Source organism: Podarcis erhardii (assembly GCF_964252035.2).
Source record: "Podarcis erhardii genome assembly, chromosome: 2".
In the NCBI taxonomy this organism is placed as follows: domain Eukaryota; kingdom Metazoa; phylum Chordata; class Lepidosauria; order Squamata; family Lacertidae; genus Podarcis; species Podarcis erhardii.
The window spans coordinates 85,864,819-85,888,731 of record NC_138498.1 but is presented as its reverse complement, the minus strand read 5'-3'; positions in this window follow the sequence as shown (position 1 = coordinate 85,888,731).

The following is a 23,913-nucleotide window of genomic DNA, read 5'->3' as shown; positions in this document are numbered from 1 at the left end:
TGGTGTGGTGTGGGTGGTGTTATTGTTTCTGTTTGTTATTATGGTATGTGTGCTTTCATGCATCCCTGTGATCTTCAGATGAAGGATGGTGTAGAAATTTAATAAATATTAATAGCAATATCTGAAGGGCTGCAGGTTCCCCAGTCCCTGCCATGGGGATACAGAGGGCCACTGTGTGAAATAGGATGCTGGCCTAGATAGGCCTTTGATATGATCCAGCAGTGTTCTTCTTACATTATGAACATAGGAAGCTGCCTTATACTGAGTCAGGCCACTGGTCCATCTATCTCAATATTGTCTACAGACTGGCAGCAGCTCTCTGGGATTTCAGAGAAATTCTCTCTCAGCCTTACCTGGAGATTCCAGGGATTGAACCTGGGACCTTCTGCGTGTAAAGCAATGTTCTACCACTGAGCTATGGCTCCTCCCAAAACTATGGAAAAGTTTAGGAACCACTAAATCTTTAAAAGCTACTTTGAAGAGTAGATGACACATATACAGTAGAACCTGGGTTTTTGAATCTAATCTGTTCCAGAAGACCGTCCGACTTCTGAAATGTTTGAAAACCAAAGCATGCATTTCCAGAAGCATTTACGTCTGGAAAACTCAATACGGAAGCATTCAAAAACTGAAGCAGCTACTTCTGAGTTTTCATCATTCGAAAGCCAAAACGTTCGACTTCTGAGATGTTCGAAAACTGAGGTACCACTGTATATCACATTTGTAAAACAACAACAACAACAATTTAATAATAAGTCTCACAGGCAGGGAGGGTGCAGAGTCTCATTACAAGGCTTAATTCAGAAGTGCCTGAGACTAAAATTCATGGCTGGATTAGACCAGTGCTATTTTTCTAGAAAATGAGGTGCCAGAATTCACCATGAACACCTCCCTCATTCTCTTATAATGGCAATGGCGCCCACCTGAGAGGTGCCGGACCTGAGTCCCAGTGAGTTCCGGCTGAAAAAAAGCCCTGCATTGGACATGGTAAATTCCCGTTGAAAAGGATTTGTAAGGAGTCTTCTTGGATTTGCTTGTAATGGCTGGCCACGACTAAAAACAACTCTCTCTCTCTCTCTCTCTCTCTCTATATATATATATATCTCCACCACTCAGTAATTAAAACCAGACACAGCTCTGTCCTTGCGCTGTGCAGGCGTGCAAGTCTAAAGCATTCATGACACAAGTTCAGGTCAGGAGGGGAGACGGAGAGAGGATGGGTAGGAGTGACAGCAAGACAGTCTCTCCTAGTTCCACAGTTAGTCTCGTAAACATCTTGGTTATTTCTCTTAACTTTTATTATCCATCCTCCCTTGCGTGTCTCGGAGAGCAGATGGCATGAGTATTAGGAAGCCTCTAAATGCAGTTCAGACAAATAGCCTGGGGGAAGTGTGGTCTGAAAGTCACGAGCTGCATTGCAGAAAGCTTCTGGAGAAGATTCCAGAGTTGGTGCCGCAAGCACAGTGGGGGAATGGATGTAGTTAGGGTGTTCTGCCTGGGTGGCACCACCTGATGCTAGGGCTTTGTTGCAGCAGGGAAGGAAACCTGGGCAGGAGGTCATCATCCTGATCTGGCTGCCCAGCACATGGTTGATGTGAGCCAAATGTTCAGCGGCAATACCCTTTGTTGCCCCTCAATGCAAGAATGCTACAAAATTAAAGAGTTCTCACCAATAGCATATGTCTCTCTGTTCAGGCACCACATCACTATGGGGCACCCTTGAGTAGCTGCCAGGGATCTAGTGATCCAGCAAATCCCTCCGACTTAATGTTGGGCAGCACCATTTATATTTTCCACAATGCCTTCGGTGGGAAATTAAAACGGCACCACTTAGCCTTCTGCTTCAAGAGACTTTTGCTGCCATCAGGGCCCACCAAGGAGTGAAGGGGGCAACCAGAAGGCATTTTGCTGAGTTTCTCTCAAAGTTGAAGCTATGCTGGCTGGGATCGAGTAGAATTGTAGTTCAAAACACCTGGAGGAAAACAGGTTCTCCTCCACATTGTCTGCACAGTCGCTTTTGCACCATGCCTGGGAAAAGCCATGTCTGGACGTATCTTCCTTGAAGCTAAGCAGGCCTCTGAGCCAAGTAGGTTAGAAAGACAGGAGAAGTAGTCCAGGCAAGAGGTGTAGAGCAGTGTTTCCCAACCTTGGGCCTCCAGCTGTTTTTGAACTACAACTCCCATCATCCCTGACTAGCAAGACCAGTGGCAAGGGATGATGGGAATTATAGTCCAAAAACAGCTGGAGGCCCAAGGTTGGGAAACACTGGTGTAGAGCCATGCATAAAGTGGCAGAGCAGAGTGAACCAGCTTCTTTGTAGCGCTCTTGTGCTATTCCCATTCATTTCAATGACATTTGCCCAAAAGAATATCCTTTTGGACTGGTGCTGCATAAACACCATACATTTGAAGCACATTTCCTCCTCCACCCCAAGAGTCCTGGGAACTGCAGTTTGCTATAGGTGCTGGGAATTGTAACTCTTTGAGGGGTAAACCTTGGGGTGGAGGAGGAAATGTGCTCTAAATGTGTGGTCTGTATGGAGCCTGGGCCACATCTGTAGATAGCTTTTCCTCCCTTACTTAGCTACCTTCTCTCTCCCCCACCCCACCCCATCCCCTGCCTGTGGTAATTGTCTGTATGAAACATATATTTAAAAATAGTTGGGCAGGATCTAGATGATCCTTTATCTAACTGATTAATGGTAGGATAAGATGCCAAGTTGGCATTGGTCACAGATCTTTAAGGCCAAGGCTGCATTCCTTAACACATTTCATAGGAAGCAAGTAGGCATTTACTTCTGAGTAAGCATTCTCAGCATCGCTCTTAGAACCTTTTCGGTGCGACACAGTTACCACTTTTGCAATGTACACTTAAGAATTTATTTGATGGAAATGATAGATTGCCTTTTGTTCCTTCCGAGAGAGATGGAAATTCTTCCCCATGGGCTGCAGAAGGAGGAACAAGCAACACAGAGCAAACGAGACAGCCATTTTATTTGAATCTATAAGAATCAATTTAGATTCATGCAAGACTCTTTATCAGGCTGCAGGTTTGGGGGAAGTGATACATTTTGCTGCTGTGTCAGGTTCTGTTTACTCACTAATCCCATGATTCAGCACAATCCTGAGTTCTGCCAAATATTCAGCCTCTCTTGGAGTCCTGTGTAATTCAAAAGTTTGCTTCTAGCATTTTTAGTATAGGGTGATACAAAAGTTTCCTTTGTTCTGCTTGTTCCTCTTTACACAGGTTATGTGGAAAGGCAACTCTTAAGATGCGCAGTGAGAAACAAACTGGAGTGACGGCATCTACACTGGGTGCAAAAAAAACAAAAACTACCCGAGTAAAATACAGTGACCCGATGCATGTTCTCCAAATGTAAATTTTGCCAGGAGAGGCCCTTGGACCAGAAGCAGTGAGCTCTGTATTTAAATGGACAAGGTGGTTTCCTTAATCTTGGTGGGAGGTCAGGCTGTGGACAAACCAATGAGACACAAAGGAAATCTCACAGAGGCCACAGCATTACACTCAAAAGCCCTTGGGGTCTCTCAAGCTAGAGAAGGAAACAGATTTGAGAGCTGGCAGCCATCCACGGCTCCTCGGGGGCACAAAAAAACAAAACCTACCGTCTGTTTAGCAGGAGCATCTTAGCTTAGCATTTGAGGCTGCCTTTGAGAAGGGAAATGGCCGTTTCCTCAGCCCACGAGCTTTGCGTACCTGTGCTGGCTGGGTGGCTGGGGCTGGTGTGCTTGCAAATGGGTGACAGGAACAAATCCTGGCTGTGTTAACGTTTTCTGCACATGTTCACCTTCCTCTGTCCCCGGCCTGCTTGGGTCTCACCAAGGTAGGCTCTGTGCCCGAGGTGAATGCGCTGGGAAGAATTTACGGGAAATGTTTCACGTTTTAAACAAATAAATCAGTGGGTATTCCTTTCATGCCTGCTGTCCTGCTCTTCCCATCCTGTTAAGCTAAATATTTGCACAGTAGTATTGGCGCAAATGTGGGGGTGGGCAGGGAGCTGAGCGAGGAACGAGTGCATTTCATTTGGGCGCTTGTATATTGCCATCAGCTGCGCTCTCTCTCTCTCCCGTCTGTGTGTTTTTCTAAGCGAGGTCAAGACGAGTTTCGCAGTCCGAACGGTTCACTGCAATTCTCTACAGGATATCCTCGTTTTACTTTAATGGGGAGGAAATTAATGAAACATACAGGCCCTGGGGCTTTGAATACTATACATTAATATTATCCCAACTCATTGTGGTATGCACTCTGTCTCAGACTAAACTTTACACTGGACGGAGGAAGCTGTGATCAGATTCAGGTGCCTGTGAAATTTAAGTTGGGGGGCTGGGAAGTGTGGGAGGAGGAGGCATGGAATGGGGGGGAGGGCGACCCGGGGGGGGGGAGAGAAAAGCAGGACTTAAAGTTGTTTCCTTCCGTTTCAACTCTCATCAGTGTGAGAAGCAGGGAGGGCTGGTTGAGATCAAGTCAGTGCACAGCAAACAGGGACGTTTTGTTCCTTGCATAAGGGCCTTTGAGTACCAGATGCTTGGGGCAAACAATGGGGGGGGGGGGCGGCTTTAGAAAGGGATTCATCAAAATTAATGGAGGATGCTTCTATCAAGGGCTATTAGTTCTGATACCTGAGTGGAGCTTCCATGTGCAGGGACAGTCTACCTCTGAATACCAGATGCTGGAAGACCAACAATATGGGAAGACTGTTGCGTTCATGCTAGGGACATCAGAGAACTTCATCAAAAAATCCCGCAATTTGGAAGTTCGTCAAACGTCAGGAATGGAAATCACACGAGCGAATACAAGCAATATTCACTAATGATGGGTTTTTTGTTTGTTTTGTTCACGAACATTATATAACTACATTAGTTGTTGGCATCATTGTTTTTGACATTGTTTTGAAACACATGGTATTAATCATGTAGATTTTGATTATAGTGGATAGTGAAACAAATAATGTAGGATTTTGGCAGAAGCCTGGCATGAGTCCCGTGGAGATGTCCTGGAAAGGCTGGTCAGGTCAGGAAGGAGGGTGAGAGGAGCTCAAGGAGCTGGAGTCAGATGATCCTGGGAAGGTACTTTGCAGGTTGTCTTGTCCCAGGAGGTCTCAGAGTTGTCAAAGCTGGAGATTGTGGGCACTGAGCCAGACCCCAGAGAGGAACCTAGTGGGTTGTTGGGATGGGGAGAAGCCCACTCAGGAGCTGCCAGATGCTCCCGATCAGCTCCCTTTCCCACAAGAACCTCCTCACCTTCCCTGGTAAATGAGTCTCCACCTGCAAGGGAGGTGCCAGAGCATAGGTCTGGTTCTGAGCCAGCACAGTCTCCTCCCCATTGCCTACAACACAGAGACATCACTATGATAAGACCGCTCAGACCCAACCCACTCCAAAGTTGCCTAGTCCAAAGATGCTATGCATGCCCCACTCCCAGGGGGCACGTCAATCATTGGATCAATGTCTCAGCACGTCTAGCCATGCAATACAACTGCTGCACCTTTACCCCTTGCCTTGGCTATGCACTATAGTGATTTGTGCATTACAGACTAAAAAGATTAAATATTTTGGCAGAAGCAACAATCCAGATTTTATCTCTTCATTTAGCGAGAACCAGGAGGCTGGACTGCAGCAAAATGGAAACAGCGCAGATTGCAACAGACCCAGGACCAGATGGAAATTTCTGCCTCCTTGTAAGAAAGTAAAAACATAAGAAGAGCCTGCTGATCAGGTCTATCTTGTCCAGCATCCTGTTCTCACAGTGGCCAGAGGCCTGTGGGAAATCTACAAGCAGAACCTGAGCACAGCAGAAGTCTGCCAACCAGCATATCCCAATGATTGGTGTTCAGAGGCATAGTGCTCTGATATTGGAGGCAGAACATGGGCTTGGTGGCTAGCAGCTGTTGATAGCTTTGTCCTCCATTAATCTGTCTAATCCTCTTTTAAAGCCATCCAAGTTGGTGGCCATCGCTGCCTCCTGTGGGAGCTCGTTCCATAGTTTAACTATGCACTGCATGAAGAAAGATACAAGAGCACCCCTGTTTTCATTTGTGAAACAATTTCTTTTTTTATGCGTCTGTTGAAGGTGCAGGAGTGCTCTCCTTTCCTGCATCTGTTCTCCTTAGAGGGTATGCAGAGAAAACTTAAGATATTTGCAGAATGTCTATGGCATTTGTACAGCTGGGTTCCACACAGCATAACAACAGAGGACATGGAAGAGGAGAAATGTGGTTCACCACATTTCCCCTCAAGAATGATTGTGGATTGATTCCTGGGGAAATGCGATATTCTCCCAACAGAAGTGCAGCCATGAGAAAACTTTTCTGGACCCCTCATAACAACAGGTCATTTATTGCGTTAGAACAAGTAGGTTGTGTAGCAAGGCCCTCAGGCACCTACCTGTTTGTTTAATATATTTGTATAATAGAATCTCTGATATGCAAGTTCTAGAGGCATGTGCCCAATCCTGTTCCTAGATACTTATAAGTAATTCCGACTGTGTCCAGTGGAGCTTTCTCCCAGGAGGGGAAATATGCCCAGTCAACCCCAACACATTACTGAGCAGGCCAATCCCATGCACTGACCCACAGGCTCATGAAGATGGCCTGATGCAAAAGTGGACAGGGCTATTTCCCCCCCCCCCCCCTCTTAATAGACGAGGGAATGTTGCACTTATGCCTTCTACACAGTTATTAAAGGTGCAGAAGCTACAGACAGGAGAATCTGGTGGGCTTCATTTCCAAAGCAAACTTATCTGATCCAATCCCCCAGGCCAATTTGCAAATTGGATCAGGGGTCCACCAGTGTCAGCACATTGCCAGATTCCTAGATTTCTTACGGATTTCCATTGTGAGTGGTCCAAGGGCTGCCTCTTTGACTCATTATTTGTTTTTTAAAACAATTACAGTCACCTAGCAAGTGACTAGCTAGCGCGTGGGGCTTCTGTCACCTTGTGCATTGAAAACCATTTAATCATATCCCTAGGAGCGGCAGGAGTTGATGACATGCTGCTGTTCTCAGTAAGATTTGTATAGAGCCGAGCTTTCCAAACTGTGTGTTGCGACCTCTTAGTGTGTTGGCTGCAGTGTGTTGCATGAATGCTCCCTGCACTCCTTCCAAGGTTGGAAAGGGGTGAGTGTAACCTCCGGTTTGCTAGTAAAACTAAATTACTGTGTCACAAAATGGTGCGTGTCTAAAAAAGTGTGCCACCAGCATGGAAAGTTTGGAAAGCTCTGGTATCAAGGTGAAAGGAAACATGGCTGCCCCCACAGAAACAGGACAGGATGTTTCTTCATTTGAGCCCCTTGCGAAACTGGGATGTAACAGATTTGAATGAAGCATCCATCTCCAGAAGAGGGTATGTCCTCTTCTCCATCTGTCCACTCTAATGTGAACTCAATGGGGAATAATCTTAAGTAACTGTAGATTGGATGCGCAATAACTTGAAAGAAAGTCACCCTGAGTTCATTGGGCTTTGCTCACCAATAAATGTGCATGGGATTGCGGCCTCACTGTCATTCATGGGCTGCCTCTCATATTACGATGTTGTGGCACAGAAGTGCTCCCAGAATTTATTTCTCTGACAAAAAAGAATTAGTAAGGGAAATATAAAGATTATTAATAAGCATTATGACCTCTGAGGAAGAGATTGTTATTCCTGAGCTGAGCAGCATAGCTAAGTCTTCCTATGGTTCCCCTCGCCCTTTTTAATGGAAGAGGTGGTAACCATAGTCACCTCAGGTCACACAGGAAGTTAATTGGCAGCCTAAGATCTTACTAGGATTTCCATTTACTAGCTATTTAAAAACGTCATGTTTAAAGGTTGCTTCCATTTCTCTGACTAGAGATCTTCAGTGTATAACTGTATCAGGCCCAGACCTGGCAATAGTGCCTTCAGTAATTGTTTTCTTTATCTTCTCCCCCCTCCCTTGGTGGTGCAAACCGACTCAGATTACAGTATTTGGTACTATCCTTCCATCAAAAGGGAACAAAATCCTTCACGTTTTTGACTGGGAATTAGAGGAAGAAAGCTTGTTTGGAGAAATCAAGAAGAAAGAAACTGAAAGGTCGCCATGGCTTCTCTCTCTCTCTCTCTCTCTCTCTCTCTCTCTCTCTCTCTCTCTCTCAGGAATTATTGCACCATTTCCCTCCTCCAACTCAAATGTTCAAATGCTGGACATTTTCTATAGGCCTAAGAAAAGCAAAGGAGGGAAAATCACTCCTGAATCATAAGGTTCCCTCCATTTGATTTTAAACATTACTGATCTGTTTGCCTTGTGGAGAGGGGAGGGGGGAACCCACAACTTGAATATTACCACATTTCACAAACTGAAGGCTCTGCCTTGGGATACAGGGACAATTTATTAGTGGAAATATCTTTAATTAATTTGTGCACAAGTTCGTGTTTTTCTTTAATTCTTCTCCCCAGGCTCTTGACCCATAGTAATGAAATCTGAGAGCCCTTTTCAGAAAATGACTTTCTCAGCATTTTTGTTCCTTTTAAAGTTAAGTGTATCGCATAATGACCATGAAATGTTATCCTTTATTAGGAACACACTTTTCACTGAGAGTCTTCAAATAGACTTTATTACCAAGAGCTCTGTGCTAAGCTGCCATCCGCTTCCTTTGCCAGATTTGAAGAAGCCACTTTGTGTGTCCTAAAGCCTGTTGAGAGGATTTGCTGGACATCCCAGACGCCAACTTCGGGAAGTAATCAGGCAGCTCAGGGCTTCAGGGGCCCAGAGGCAGACAGTGCAGTCAAGGTGTGCAGGCTGACTGAGGACACTGCTCTGCTGGTGCACAAGCCAGTGGCCAACAGTCACAGGTGCTTCAGATCACTGGACTGGTCTTCCACCAGCCAGATGAAGGCCAAGGAAGGTGCTCTATTAGTAGAGGTTAAGGGGATGCAACTAGGGTGCGCAGATGCAAAAGAGGGCAGGGAAACAACCCCTACCCCAGTTGTGTGGAAGAGGGAATTTCAGCAGCTTAATAATAATAATAATAATAATAATAATAATAATAATAATAAAAAAATTTACTTATACTCCACCCATCTGGCTGTGTTGCCCCAGCACATATAAAAGAATAATAAAATGTCAAACATTTTAAAACTTCCCGATACAGGGCTGCCTTCAGATGTCTTCTAAAAGTTGTGTAGTACATTATCTCCTTGACATCTGATGGGAGGGCGTTCCACAGGGTGGGTGCCACTACCGAGAAAGCCGTCTGCCTGGTTCCCTGTAACTTCACTTCTTGCAGTGAGGTAACTGCCAGAAGGCCCTCAGTGCTGGACCTCAGTGTCTGGACTGAACAATTGGGGTGGAGATGCTCCTTCTGGTATAAAGCGCCAAGGCTGTTTAGGTCTTTAAAGGTCAGCACCAACACTTTGAATTGTGTTTGGAAATGTATTGAGAGCCAGTGTAGATCCTTTAGGACTGGTGTTATATGGTCCTGGTGGCCACTCCCAGTCACCAGTCTAAACAAAATTTGCTTGACTGATTAAAAAGGGGGGTGGATTGACTGATTGATTGAACAACATCTGCTAAAACTGCTTCTTCTGTGCAACAATTAAAAGGTACTGAAGCTGTGTCCTCTTTTGCATCTGGTCCTCCTGGCTGGGACAGTTTTAGGGTCATCTGTGTTGAAACTTACTTCACTTCTGCATATCATACATTCAAGATGAATGATTAGACGAAATACTCAGTTTTTGAACAACTTGAGCTAATCCCAAATACCATTTAAGCAGGATTCAGAATTGTTAGACCATTTTCTCTAGTAGCGCACATCAGGGATAGCCAAGTGTTGTTGGGCTCCAACTCTCATCAGCCTCAGCCAAACAAAGATGATGGTAAAAACAAAACAAATTCCTTCCAGTAGCACCTCAAAGACCAACTAAGTCAGTTCTTGGTATGAGCTTTCGTGTGCATGCACACTTCTTCAGATAACCTGAAGATAACCTGAAGAAGTGTGCATGCACACGAAAGCTCATACCAAGAACTGACTTAGTTGGTCTTTAAGGTGCTACTGGAAGGAATTTGTTTTGTTTTGACTATGGCAGACCAACACGGCTACCTATCTGTAACTGGAAAGATGATGGTAGTTGTACTCCAGCATCTGGAAGGCTTCATATTGGTTACCCTGGATGTAGATTTTTTTCCACTGGCCTCTGTGTAGCTAGATTACTTCCTTTAAGGAGAATAGGGACTAGAGCTAATTTGAATCCTGTTTTTAGTTCTGTGGGGTGAGGGCTCCTAATGTAAACTTTCCCCAAGTGTTCTAGGCAAGTAAAATGAGCTTTGGTGGGTGGGTAACACCATCACAAGAGTAGATTTCTCCCCCCTAGCCTGCACATGCTTCTTGGAACATGCAGGGATATTTTCTAAGCCTGGAAGGCACGTCTAAACTTTTTCTAACAAACGCATGGGGTGGGGTGGGGTGGGTTGGAAAGAGAGCATGCTCTGCTACATGCTCTCATTGTACTTTGTTCAAATGCTGGAAAGGAGCTCCAAAACAGATTAGACAGAACCCTGAAAGATGGGTGTATCAGCGGCTATTCATTGTGATAGGCAAGCATTGAGGCAACTTGCTCAGAAACAATATACTTGCAATCGCTACAGAGCAAACAACATTGGGATAGTTATCTCTATCATACATTGTTTATGGACTTCCCATGTATGTCCAACTGGTTGCCGTTCGTCTTATCTGAAGAACCCAGGGTTTCAGTGTTTATAGGCGATTAATCAGTTGGGTTCATCTATTAAAAAGATTTTAAGTTGCTAAAGAAAAATAATGCTGTAAATGGCATTTAAAAATGAAATGGACAAATTCATGGAGGATAGGGTTATCACTGGCTAGTAGCCATGATTATAGCTGTATGCGGCCTCCATGTTCTGAGAAGCAGTACATGGCACTTGCTGGAGAGCCATATACACAGGAGAGGCCTTTGAACTTCATTGCCCTCCCTACTAGTGAGCTTACCAGAGGCAGCTAGACAGCCACTGTGAGAAGCAGGACCTTTCATCTGATCCAGCAGGATTCGCCTTTGGTTTTGTGCCTCAAATTAATCAGCCAGCAACCTTTTTTTTTACATTTACTAATCCTTATGAAAACTGTTAATGGCAGGAACCACTTGCTTCACAGCATCCCTCTCTTATTTAACTGCAGTTTGGAAGAAAAGAAGGAAAGCAATTGGGTGTGAATGTGGGTGGGGACCAGAAACTTGCATTTCGTAAAAAGCTAAGCTGGAGTTTTGAGCCTGAGCATCACTCCATGTTTGCCTTGTCTTCCTTGTCAGATCACAGGCTGGGTGTGCAAACAATTTGTGTTGCTTTTGACAATCGACCACAGGATCATTGACTGCATGTGCTTCTCGTTTGGATGTTTCGTTCAGCAGCTGTTCTCACTGACATAACCCTGTTATGGCGGTCTGTGTTTCCGTTTGATTTGCTCTTGCCCAATGTTTTGTACCAGTCAGCTCTCCTTGCCAACTCCTCTCTCTCTCTCTCTCTCTCTCTCTCTCTCTCTCTCTCTCTCTACCTCCTACACCGTTCACCCCCAACTGCCACCCCTTGACCTATTTGTTATTTCAACCTCCAGGATTAAACTGGGACCCCAATTGTTATCAGGAAGATTCAGGAAGGTGGGTGAAAAAGGAAACATAATCTTATCTGAAAATAGAAAATATGATAAGGGCCCCCTATCTTGGAGCTGCAGTGTCCCTCGTGGTGGGGCTGCAGCAGTTCCTTTGAACGTAATCGCTGACACCATCTCTGCTAAATCACCTTTCACACAGCTCGAGCCTTTGATACAAAGGCCTCTGGCAAAATTAGAGCAGGATTCTATTAGACCCCACAGCAAAAAAGTATTTAATACTTTGCTGATCAGAATTATACGGGGGCAACCAACTATAATTGCTATAATGGGAGAGGGGGGTTGTAGGGGCAGCATCAAGGTGGAGGGGGGTTGCATGCCTACTTTGTAGATGTACAAAGTGTGGCAAGGGGGTGGTTTGGCAGCAAGCAGAAGAAAATTACGTGGGCTGGTGCATATAAAGGATACTTCAAAGTCTATCTCCCAGAACTGGGCAAAACTGTAACTGGAGTATAACCCATACGTAATCAGATTTTCTAACTTGCCATCTTTGGGGTGGACGGTTTTTTTTACTCCACTGTAAGTTATGTCACGTCTTTATTTTGTTTAATCTCAGTCAGAATGGATGTAATTGTCTTGTATCCACACAGATGCCAGCCCTTTTCACATTTCCCCCTGCCAGTTTTGAAAAGTCAACAGTTTGGCAAGCTTAGAATCATAGGATTGTAGAGCTGGAAAGGACCACAAGGTTCATGCAGGGATCTTTTGCCCAGCTTGGGCTTCTTCTGGAACACAATCTAGAACTATAAAGTGAATACATTTTGAGCAGGTTTTAGGACCAGAAGTGTTATATATAGGGAGTGTATTCCTGGAAGTATCATTGATTGGAAATAGAGCTATACTGTAGGATGGAGCAGGGATGGGGGGGGGGGTCTGTGGCCTTTCAGCTGTTGTTGGACTACAGCTCCCATCATCCCTGACCATTGTCCACACTGGCTGGGGCATGTGGAATTGGAATGCAACAATGGCAGGGCGTGCGCGTGCGCGTGCACACACACACACACACACACACACACACGGTTTCCCAGTGCTTTATCTGTTTTTCTTTATAACATAATGCAGTGGATTCCATATTCCCATAGATCACCTGGTAACTAGGTGGAGATATGCTTCACTCATTTTGCCACTGTCTGTAAACTCAACAGCAACTGCAGCCCATTATGAGTCTATGGCGAGTGTGCCTCTCTGACACATGTGTTTTCAAATGTTTGACACATTCACAGTATACATTTGTTGGTGGAGGTGTACCCTGGTAATGTGTGAACTGGCCCTGCATTTTCTTTACAGCACCAGACCTAAGAACCAGCTGCAAGATGCAACAAATTATTAATGTGCAGATCTGAGCAAGTAAGCATGAGGACCGGGCTCTCAGGGGCTTTTTATATGCTAAGAACATGAGAAGCATATACTGTAAGAAGAGTCCTGCTAGCTCAGACCAGAGGTCCATTGAGTCCTGCATTCTGCTTCCAGCAGCAGCCACCCAAACGCCACCCAAACAATAAATCACCTGGAGTAAGTGAAGTTAACTCTTACTTAGAAGAAACAGGATCTGTTCAGGAGTGCCAGGCCTAATGAGCACGGCAACTCTTCTTTGATAGATTTTGCCCCTATGAGGTAGTTGTGGAGACTGCAGAGCTTTGCCTTCCCACAGCTATCTAAGCCTCCTCCTCTCCCGGGTCTTTGCCAAGCAATCTGAGACTAAACTTGCCTTTGCTCCTCCCACTTCATGCCTCTTCTGGTCCTGGGAGACAAGCGGGGGGGGGGGGGGTTGTTGCAGCAGAAGAGGGAGACACTTGTGCCTCTATACCAGCCTAACTCACCTCTGCCCTCCTGCTTCTGCTTCTGGACTTCTTCATGCCACAGATTCTCCCTCCTTACTAAACCCTTTTGCCTCTTCAGTTTCTGACACCTCCTTCTCCCAGTCTTCTCCCTCTGACTACTCAGACCACCCCTTGGGGGTTGCTCAGCTGGTGCCTCCCACCATTCCTCTGTGTCCAGCCAGCCCATGACATCCGGTAAGTCCACAGGCATGACTTGAAGGCAACAGGTTCCCCCAAATGTTTCTCCCCACCAGCCATACTTAGTGCCATACTGCCTCTGAATCAAGCAGTTTCATGTAGCCATCATGGCTGATAGCTATTCATAGCCTTATCCCCCACGAATTTGTTTGATTGTCTTTTAACACCACCTGACTCGTGGCTATCGCCACATCCTGTGATGACAAATTCCATAAATGAACAACAGAGTATCCAGTCACGGTTCCTAATTAAAGCCTCGTTTTTAAAATGGCTGTTCTTCCTGCTCCATTTAACCCAAACTATTTTTGTGTCTTCTCGGAACAATTTTGTTGTGGAGAGATGAAGGCACTGCAATGGCATTATAGTATGTCATGCTAATTTCATTTTTGAAGCCAGAAGTATTGTTACCGTATTTTAGAACATTTATAGAGCTTTCGAATGCTTTTTGGTTGTTGTCTTCAATTCATCCTCGCAACAGCTTTGTGCAGTGAAAGCACAGAGCTTCATCCTCATTAAGTACACAAACTGAAGCCTACTTCTGCAGACAGATCTCCTTTGTTGGAATGGGACGGTGTGGGGAGAATCTTTGCAAGGGGGGAACCCCCAAGTTTCAGGTGCTTTAAATATATTGTTAGAGAACTGCAGTTGCTTTGAATTCATCTCCCCTAAAAGGTCCATTAGAAGTCACTATTTTGGCTTCAACAGGCAGCTAGTATAGACCTTGCCTGTCTAGTATAGACCTTTCAAAAGGTGGAGTGCACTCAGTTCTTATATAGAAAATTTGCAGCACCTATGGCTTTTGTTTCTGTTCTATAGTTTCCTGTTGCTGCAAAGACACTCTTTCTGTTTTCTTCTTAAGGGTTAATGGAAGAGGGACATCATCCAGTTAAGTGCAATCTATTTTCGAAAGTTACCCTCCTGTGAACCCACTTTGGTCTTTCTCTGGTGTGGCCAACCCACTGTCCAGAATCCCTTACATCTCCTACGTAAACAGGTGAGAGGAGATCCATGGAAGTTGCGCCTGTGCATTGTCAGCGTTGTAGGAATTAGAAACTCTGAGTCAGGTACCCATTGAGGAGGAATAGCTCTAAATGTTCGTGCATTGTTCATAGCGCTGCTTCATGCATTGGATTGGATACACTGGATTTTTTTCACCTTTGATCAATGGCAACTCAATGGCAACTTAATGTGTCAACTGCCTTCATTGAACAGCATAATATTTGAGCTGATCTGAAGCAATGTGAAAGTGATGTTTGCTCTATAGTGGTTTAACCCATGATCACCCATTTACACATGCAGGTTATCGCTTGCTGAACATGCATGTGTAAACCAACCACAAAGCATATGTGTATTTTGTAGTTTGGATATCCAAATCAGAGTGCATAAAGAAATCTCTTCAGAACCAGCTCTAATTCCGAGACCAGTCTCCTCCTGTAGTTTCAAATAAGAAACTGTCGTTGTCTGATGGTAATTTTCCTTACTGCTGTTAGTGAAGACTGGTGTCAGGAATCCCTGGAACTGTGAAGCCTGACATTTTAAAACTCCCGTATAGTTAGCTGGAATAGCAGATTCCATATCATGGTGCCCTGCCAGTCACATGCCAAACCAGCATCCCTTGGTCTCCACACTGCTGTCAGGTAGGAACAGCCTCTCTCCTACTTCTCACCTTATGGAAGGAACTGCTGGTGTTAATTGCCTCTTACTCCAACATCCCCTGCCTACAGGTGACCCTCCACATTGGTCATTTGCCCTTCTGTCAATCACGATCATTTCAATTAAACAGCATCATCCTTCCATTGCTTTGTCACACATCTTTCAATCATCTCCAGAGGCTACTGATGACAAAGTGACCCTAGGCAGAAGTCTGCTGCAACAAGATGGTGCACCTAAAATGTCTAGACTGCAGAGAATAGAAATACAGATTCAGTGTTCTGAATTTCTCGATATGAAACCTCCTGGATGAGTCCTTAGTCAATGCTGGTGAGGTCTGAACACTTTGTTAGATTGATTATGTGTAGGTTCATGCATGTCTTCACATGTTATTTGTGTGATTGCAGTATCATGTCTAGACTTCCTGGTGTGAAATTGCCATGGCAGTTCAAACACTGCCAATGGACCTTTTCTATTTCCACCATTCAACTGAAATGCAAGCCTTGCCAACGATGTCAGTTCACATATTCACCATGAGTCATCAAGCGATGAGCCATCAAGTCAGGTACATGCATTTGTGAATCAGCCCTAACGTAGTTCAATGCGACAGAATTTGAGGAACCTCCTAATGTGGCACCTCTGGAACCCAGGCACCAAGAGCCCAGGGAATTTCACTAGAAGCTGCATGGAATGTTGACTCACGAAGTCTGAAATGCAAATCCACACAAAATGATTCAGAGTAAACAAGGGGAAATAAAATCCTGCCTTGGAACAACATTAGTAGCAAAAGAGGGAGAACTTCTGAATTTATTTTACACCTCCCCCCCCCCCATAGGATCCTTTTCATGTTAGGATGAGAGTGGAAGAAGTGAGTCTTGAAACACAGGCTCCGTTTCCGCTGCCCAGTCTCCCACCCTACAGGCACTCTCTGCACGATGCTTCTTACCAGAGGGGATCGCAGGGCGGTTGCTCAGCCAGTAACCTTCGTCTGCTTCCTGCCGAGCTTTCTCTCAAATTATTTTTTTATCAAAAAGGCCCAGAAATTTGATAGGAGAGATGAGGAGATGGGCAACTACCAGGAAGGATAATAAAGAAGAACTGTCACTTCTCTAGCGGGAGCTTTGTTGGGCCTGCTGGTTTCTGCGATAAAGACACAGCAGCTGTTTTGGGTTCTATATCAAAAGGTTGATTGGGCTGCTTGATTATATGCGAAGCATAGATTTTGAAGCTCAGCTTAGCATTCCCCGAAAGCGAATCAGTTGCGGGGTAGGAGCTTGACATGTTTGTTACAATCACCACAGAGCTTTGCTGAGCTGGTTGTGGCTCGAGGGGCGTTTGGAAGTACTTTGGGTTTGGTTTATTAAAAGCAACGTTGGATTGAAAGAGCTGATTTCATAACATTACTAAGGATTAATATTTTGATTACTCAAGGCTTTTGAGGCAACGTTTCAGTTTACCCTTTCATCACCCCGTGCTGCTGATTTAGAAAGAAAACAGGGGAAGGATACATGTAACCGCGTATCGTGTTGGGCTGCTGGCACGACAGTTTCCTTTTCTTCAGGGCTGTAGTTCGATGGCAGGGCATCTGCCTTGCATGCAGAAAGTCCCATGTTTATTCCCTGGCATCTCCCAGTAGGGCTTGGAATGTCTCCTGTCTGAAACCTTGGAGAGTCACTGGCAGTCAGGGCACACAATACTGAGCTCAATGGCCTGCCTCAGTATAAGGCAACTTCCAATGCTCCTGTGTTTCCACTGCTTCACACAACCAGGGGGTGAGGTGGTTTGTTGTTGTTGTTGTTGTTTAATAGCCAAACTCCATTACGTGAAACAGTCCCGCACTTAAAAGTGGAATGCCATCTGTGATGATGTCTGAATGGAACTCGGTTGCCAATAGCTGAACACATGAGGGCTGCTCACGTCTGTGGAGAGGTGGGATGAGTAAGGTTAGGTATCCCCAAACTCGGCCCTCCAGCTGTTTTGGGACTACAACTCCCATCATCCCTAGATAACAGGACCAGTGGTCGGGGTGATGGGAACTGTAGTCCCAAAACAGCTGGAGGGCCGCGTTTGGGGATGCCCGAGTAAGGCCATGCCTACCAAGCCCTGCTGTTGGTGTGGCTTCGCTCTCAAAGCCCACACCCCTGCCGCTCTGCCCCTGGTGCCCATGCCCCTGACAACTACATGCCTGTTGTCTCCACCCTGAGGTGTGGGCATCAGCACAGCAACAGTAAGGAAAGGAAAGCTGTACGTGTATAAGTTTTCCATCCAGCTAGGAACCTTGAGCTTAAGTTTCCATTTAGCTGAATGTGTTTATGTTAGGGGGCTGGGTCACTGGGTCATAGAATCATAGAATTGCAGAATTGAAAGGCTCGGGGGGGGGGGTTCATCTACTCCAACCCCCTGCAATGCAGGAATCTCAGTTAAAGCATCCATGACAGATGGCCATCCAACCTCTGCTTGAAAACCTCCCAGGAAGGAGAGCCCACAATCTCCCGAGGGAGACAATTCTGCTGTCGAACAGCTCTTACTGTCAGAAAGTTCTTCCTGGTGTTTAGTTGGAATCTCCTTTCTTATAACACAAAGACATTGGTTCGAGTCCTACCCTCCAGAGCAAGAGAAAACAAGCTTGCTCCATCTTCCATGTGATAACCCTTAAGATATTTGAAGACAGCTGTCGTATCTTGGGTGTGCAGTTGTCATGGGCAAGGGGTTTCCTTTATTTGCCATCCTGCTCTCCCGTAGATGCATGGAGGGTAATAAATGATAAATCATCTACATGTGATCAGAAACCAAGAGTTCTGTTCAAGTGTTGTAGTCTTATGTTGATAGCTAAGGGGTGGATCCTGACACCATAATTCTACCTCCTGTCTAGATGCATTCAGTCTACCTAGAATGAATGCCAGAGTGGGAGGAGGCTTCAGCTGGTTCCCCCTCTTTTTTCTACTAAGAAGCTTCCCCCACCCCCAAATATAGTTTTACTGAAGTTTTCAATTCAGGAAAGAGTAACATGCATGGCAACATGCCATTCAAATAGGCAAAAATGATCCTATAGTAAGTTGTGGCACATATAAAGAATAACTTTCTCTCTATACATATAAAATGAAACAGAATGGAGCATACATGCGTTTGCAAAAGCAATTACAAAAAGCAAATCATTTGAATTAAGAAAGTACTAGAAGGTGTTTCAGTAGCAAACAAACACAAGATGATGCTATGAAGGGTACATTAAGTAATCAAACAGGATAAAGACAATACAGAATAGAACAATTAGCCACAAAGAGCTCCCCACAAAGGCTTTGGTTGTTAAGTCAGTGCTTTTGTGTGCCTCTTCTTCCCCAGATTTGCTTTGAGGAAGCTGTCCAAGGAAGTCATTCCTGCAATTGGGACTAGATGGACCCAACCCTCCAAGATGGTAGGCTGATAGACTTCTGGGCCTTGAAAACCTGCATGTAAATACATTATTGTGATCCCTGCCTCTGAGAGAGCCTAACTGCTTCCAGGGGAAAGAACTGCAAAGAAAATTGATTTACTTTTTAAAACATTATTTATTTTAAAAGGTATGCATTGCCTTTTAGGGATATTTGTCCATGCAAAGCTTACGGTCTCCAACAAAAAACCTCTACCTAGCTATAAAAATGCAAACTACAGTGCGAGAACAATAAACCTGCATCAAAAGTGAAGTACAAAAATAGAACATGAAACATAATGAAGAGCATAAAAGGGTAGGAAAACATAAAAAACCTAACAAGAATTTAAAACTGCGGAAGTAAAATGCCTTCATTGTCTTCATAATACCAGCCAGTTTGTCTGCTGGCTTCTGTGTCTTCTGGAGGATAAACCAGACTGAGTGGAGTAAGGAGGTGCCACACTCAGGTGGTGGATGAGGAACGGCAGCAGATCAGCCCCCCAGTCAGCCATTCAGCATTATTTAACACTCTGGAATACTGTCAGCCCTTTGCAACTGCAGCATGAGAACACTGGAAGAGCTCATTGGATTCAGGCCAATATCCCATCTTGTCCAGCATCCTGTTCTTACCATGACCAACCAAATGCCTGTAGGAGGACCACAAGCTGGACAAAGGCACTCTCCCTTCCTGGGGTTTCCAGCAACTGGTGTTCAGAAGGGTCCCCCCCCCCTTCTGACAGCATTTTGAGCGTGGTGGTTGCCTGCACTGCTGCCATTTTGCCCTTGGCAAATACTATTTAAAGTTCAATACAACCAAAACCATTAGGGTTAGCCTTAAAAGTTATATAGCACTTGCTGCTACTGTAGGAAAGCAAGCACCCTTTGGAGCCTCCTCGCCTGCAAATACTTTGCTCTGAAGAACTGATGCGCTAGAGGGACAAAGTCCTTCGATCCGCTTTGATTCCGCAAACTTGAAGTTTACTCCAGCCGCTGTGGTAAGTCAGGGAGATCTGTCAAAAGTGGAAGGAAGAGACGCCCGAGGGAAAAACGTGTCCCTGGTCAGCGCCAAAATGCTTCTGCAAAGTTCAGCAGCCTGTTGACAGAGCAGCCATTGTAGTGCAGCCCTTGGAGGGTTACGGAATCTAGTTGGCTTCCCGAATCCCCTGGGGCTGGATGCAAGAAACTCAAAGAAGTTTTCCTGTTGCTGCTGCCATTTCATTTTTTCCCAGCCCAAGGCAAAAGATTGGGGGAAAGCAAGAAAAAACCCAACAACAACCCAAAAACGCTGGCTGATTTGAAGTTCACTCAGTGCTGCACATTCCCATTGTTCCCTTCTTTCTCTACCAATTGTTTACATTTAAGCCCCAGATGTTGCTGTGCGTGCATTTTTACTTGCCAAATGCACCGCATTGCAGGGTTTGCAGTCTTTAAAGAAAGAGTTAAGTGATCACTCTTCTCCCCCAAGTCTGTAGAAGAGGAGAGTTTGGAGGGGAAGGGCAAACATATTGCAAGTGATACAGGAGGAGGTTCAGCATGGAAGGGCCCGGATACTGTAAGCATAAAGACACTTTGAGAATACAACCTGCTTGTTTGTGTGTGGCTGAAAATGCTTGACCACGCCCTGGATGATTAAACGTTACAGGTATTCTGATTCAATGCAGCCACGTATTTTGATATGTTGCTATTTTGATAGAAATGCTAACCCAAATTCACTTTGTTCCTTTTAGATAGTCATCATGAGATGTGGGGGGAGCAGGGTGGTTTGGGGAAAGAATCAATGGGACCAGATGCTTTTTTGAATAAGATTCGAAACTTCAATTATCCAATTAAAAAGGTCTTGGCTAGCAAGGCTGGGAAAGCCTGAGGCCTCGGAAAGCCACCGCCAGAGTAGACGTTACCAGCTTAGATGGATCAGTGGTCTCACTCAATATAAAGAATCACAGATGAATGCATCCTGCCCCACTAGTGCTCATTTAAAAACCCGGGTGTCCCTGTCTTCTGACACACATGCTGTCTCTTGAACTCTGAAACCATCTATGTTACGTAAAAGATGCCTTCTTTCCAGTTTGTTCCTTTGGTGCTGATGTTGTTTCCTTCTCCATGTCTAGAGAAGAGAGGAGGGGGCTTTGCAGCTTCTAGCCTGAGATGCCTAAAACCACAAAGCACTCCTTTGAAGTTCAACTCCCTCCTGAAGTTTCTCCCCCTCTTGCTTGTGAAATGCAGATTTTTTGTGCATGTTAAACAAATGACCGCCTTGAGCCAAAGGCCTTTTTAATGGAAGGTATGTGCTGAACTGACTCCTTCCAAAACCACTCTTTTACTTTATTTTAATAGCAATATCATGTGTAATGGTTTCTCTGAGCCTTGTTGTCATAGCTTCTGAACCACCCTGCTTAATTCTTGCTCGGTACGTTTGAACATAAAATTTGCTTATCATTCCAGGGCATGTGAACAACGGCAAATAACAGGGTGTAATTACCGTGTTTGTTAAACAGGATCCATTTGAAGCTATTGAGAGATGTTTCTTCTCCTTTTCCTTTCCCCTCATGTGGCTTTTAGGGCTCATCCATGCTTACCTTCGGCCCAGCTCTTTCCAGACACAGGTCTGCACTTTAAAACTCAGTGACCAAGTGCTCAATGACATGGAGCTTTAAAGCATGAACATTGGCGTGTCCACCACCTCCATCTGAAGGGGAACTGCCTCCCTTGTGCATGAGGTTTCCACTGCAAGCACAAGCACCAGCTCATCCTCTTCCCCGAGCTCAGTGGCGGCGGTGGCGGCGGTGGCGTTTGGGGTGGGGGGAACATGACGTTCTGGGATCATATCAGAATCCGGGATGGCTTCTGTAATTCTTGGAACATCCCAGGAAAACCAGGAGACTTGAAGGGTATGAGGGTTCCATAGTCTCTAGGTAGGGATGGCAAAGACTTCTTTCTGGAAAACCTGGGAAGCCACAGCTAGGTAGGGCAGATAATACCAAGCTAGATTTGACTATTTTTCTGACTCGGTATACGGCAGCTTGCTGTGTTTCCACAGGCTTACAGAACTAGGCTTAAGTCGCATTTGGCAATTTGAGCAATTAAGGATGTGACCCTGTAGTGCTTCCCCGGGAAGTACGCTCCACTGAGCTCAAGCGGCCTTACTCTGTGACTGTGCTCTTTGATGTATAGATAGAGGAAGATGAGATACGGATATTAAAGGTTCATCCTTGACAGGAGGGTTGAATGCAACGCCTACGCTGCTGTGGCCTGTTGTGCTCTGTGTGTTGTGTGTTGTGTAACTTAGATGCCAGATGCAGGCTCTCCTTGTAATTACTCATTTAAGCAAGAGTGGTATCAAGTGACTTTGCTGACAGCCTTGGAGCTGCTGACCTTAATGTATTTTAAAAGTTTATCGGATACTGAACCTCAGCTAACCCGTGGCTGGATCTGGCATAATAATTTCCATAATCCCCAATTCATTATCTTAAGAGGGAACGTATTGTTTTCCTAATTAAGTCCATGCACAGGCTCCGCTTCTTCCCATGCAAATACACTGTTGCACAAACTAATTAAAGAGAATATACAGCTATAAGGACTCGAGCTGTCTTTTATGTAAGCTCTTTAAATGGTAGAAAATCTCTTCCTCCTGTTCCTGGCAAATAATAATATAAAAACTTGCAACGAAACAATGAAGCCATCTTGTTGGCCGGCTTGTTCAGAATCAAGGCTTTGTTGCTTGCCTGAGTTTTGAAGCCCCATCTGAGATCAATATCCATTTATACTAAGTGTTGTTTTCTGTGCAGAAAAAAGGTTGTGTGTGTCTAGTGTTTGTTGACCTGATCTGCCTACCTTACAGGGTTGCTGCTAGGATTACTTAGATAATGCATATGAACACTCTAAAGCAGTGTTTCCCAACCTTTTTTGGGCAAAGGCACACTTGTTTCATGAAAAAAATCTCGAGGCACACCACCATGCCAGATGGGGAAAGGTCACTTTTTACTTATGTAAAAAAAAATAAAAAAAATAGTAACAGCATAGAAGGTAATGATTATCTCTTTGATGTCTGATGGGAGGGCATTCCACAGGGCGGGCGCCACTACTGAGAAGGCCCTCTGCCTGGTTCCCTGTAACCTCACTTTTCACAGTGAGGGAATTGCCAGAAGGCCCTTGGCACTGGATCTCAGTGTCTGGGCTGAACGATGGTGGCGGAGACGCTACTTCAGGTATACTGGACCGAAACCGCTTAGGGCTTTAAAGGTCAGCACCAACACTTTGAATTGTGCTCGGAAAGGTACTGGGAGCCAATGTAGGTCTTTCAAGACTGTCGTTACGTGGTCTCGGCGGCAGGTAGCAGCGCTCACAGCTTACGGACTGCACCGTGTAACAGGTGTCTGGCCCAGCAGCCTAAGGCGGACAAGCCACTGAAACAGGCATTCAGAATCCATTCATTTCATAAAACCTGCAGGGCTCAATCTCTGTGTTTGTGTATGTGTGTGTTTCTGTTTTGCCCAAGGGTCTGGGGGTGGGAGAGAGCTCTTTAGCATGATGCTTTTAAAACAATTAAATTATCAACAAACAAACCTGATGATACGAATAGCAACGTCAGGTGCTACCGGGGGGGGGGAGGGGGCCTACTCGGAAGTAAATACTGCGTCCAGGCGCAATTAGCGCTGATTTAAGGTGCACCAAGACTGCCTAAAAACCTCACCAAAGATATGCAACAAAGCGCTTCGTTGCAGAGGGGAGAGTTTGTGCACCGTGGAGGCTGGAGGGCTTCTATTCTACATGCGGGGGTTGGGGGGGCGAGGAAAATGTGCTCCGTGGGGGGGGGGAAGGCAAGAAAAGGAGCTGAGCTCTAACTATAGGCTCCCACGCTTGAGCACGCCCGACTCGGTGGGTCAGACCACCCTCTCTCCTGGAGGAGGAGGAGGAAGAGGAGGAGGAGATTCCCATCCACGGCGTGGCCTCCCGCGCTCCTGAACGGGAAATCTCTGCAGCCCAAGACTCTCCGCGAGGCAGCTCCTCCCTTCCTGCCTTGAGCCGCCGCCAGCCGCGCCCCCTCCCCAGTTATCTGCTGCCTGCCAAGCCCCGCCCCTCTTCATTGTCCTCCCCTTCTGTTTATTCCCCTTCCTCCATCCCTCGCTTTTTTCCCTCTCTTTCCTTTTTTTAAAAAAATATTTTCTCTTCCCCTTCTTTTTTCCCACCC